Below are 1,630 nucleotides of genomic sequence, written 5' to 3'. Positions count from 1 at the left end.
ATGCACGTTGTTCCACATCCATATATCTGGCCTCTCTGGAACCGCTACACATGTCAGCATCTCAGGCCCTCTCCTGTGGCACTGATCCCAGGTGAGTCTTCTCTCATTTATCATGGAAACTAGGACAGGACCTGATAGCACATGGCACGTGCATGATAAGCCAGTGTGTGTTGTTTATCCAGCTGCTAGTATGGGGCCTGACTTGTAGTGTACACCTTTCCCCCTCTCTCTGTGTTTATATATGTCTCTCTCTCCTGTTGTGTCTCTCCTGTTGTGTTTCTCTCCTGTTGTGTCTCCGTCCTGTTGTGTCTCTCTATCCTGTTGTCGTTCTCTCATCTCTCGCTGATCTCTTCATCATTCTTCTGTACCTGTCTCGATTTCTCTCTTTTTCGTTCATTCCCTCTCCATCCTCCTCTCTCTCTCCATCCTCCTCTCTCTCTCTCTCTCTCTCTCTCTCTCTCTCTCTCTCTCTCATTTGCTCCCAGTCTCTATCCTCTCTCTCTCTCTCTCTCTCTCTCTCTCTCTCTCTCTCTCTCTCTCTCTCTCTCTCTCTCATTTGCTCCCAGTCTCTATCCTTCTCTCTCTCTCTCTCTCTCTCTCTCTCTCTCTTTCTCATTTGCTATCAGTCTCTATCCCTCTCTCTCTCTCTCTCTCTCTCTCTCTCTCTCTCTCTCTCTCTCTCTCTCTCTCTCTCTCTCTCTCTCTCTCTCTCTTTCTCTCTCTCCTTCTCATCCACTCCCTTTCTCCATCCTTCTCTCTCTCATTTGCTCCCTCCCACCCTCACTTTCCCTCTCTCTCTTTCTTGTCTCTCTCTGCTGCTAGTGGATACTGGCAACTCTAGGAATTCTTGTCAGAAACAATCAGTGTTGGAACACCTGGTTCCGGACCTCAGGTAAAGCAATCCCATCGGCCATGTTGTCTCTGGCCAAGGTGATGGCAGCAGGAGTCATTTCGAATGACTGGTGTTGTTTAGGCTTTGTCCTGAAAAACAGGTCACCTGAGAGAGATCCTTTTGACAGTTTTTCACAATTGCTGAAACACAAAACCACATTCTCTGAACAAAATGATCAGTGGCCCAAACTCATTTGTTGAATCAGTCATTCTTTTTGCAAAACTCCAAACATATTCTCACTCTCTAAAAGCAGTTTGCACTGTGACGCACGTGTGCTGCAAAATGGTAAACACAGGTGGCAAACAGTAAACACAACTACAACACAGTTGTCATCTGTAAAACACAATGACTCCAAATTGTTCACTCTTGTTTCCAATGGTGGTTTGGGACAGTGTCAGCTTTCACCGCGGGGTCCGTATACGAGAATAGTTCAACGTCAACCAACAATGTTTACTGTAAATGTTTGCCTTCCACCATACAGCCCTTTTCTCAACCCAATTGAAGAGTTTTTCTCTGCGTGGTGGTGGAAGGTCTATGACCTACACCCATATACCAGGGTAAATCTCCTTCAGGCAATGGAATTGGCCTGTGGTGACATAGGTGTGGAGTGTTTTCAAGGCTGGATCCAGCACACCAGAGGGTTTTGACCCCATTTTATTTTCTTTGTTGACAGTACTAGCAAGTTGTGATGGTTACTGTAATATTTTCAAATCAAATCAAATGTACAGTATTTGTAGA

This window comes from Hypomesus transpacificus, chromosome 21, assembly GCF_021917145.1.
Source record: "Hypomesus transpacificus isolate Combined female chromosome 21, fHypTra1, whole genome shotgun sequence".
Classification (NCBI taxonomy): Eukaryota; Metazoa; Chordata; class Actinopteri; order Osmeriformes; family Osmeridae; genus Hypomesus; species Hypomesus transpacificus.
This window is presented reverse-complemented; position numbering follows the sequence as displayed.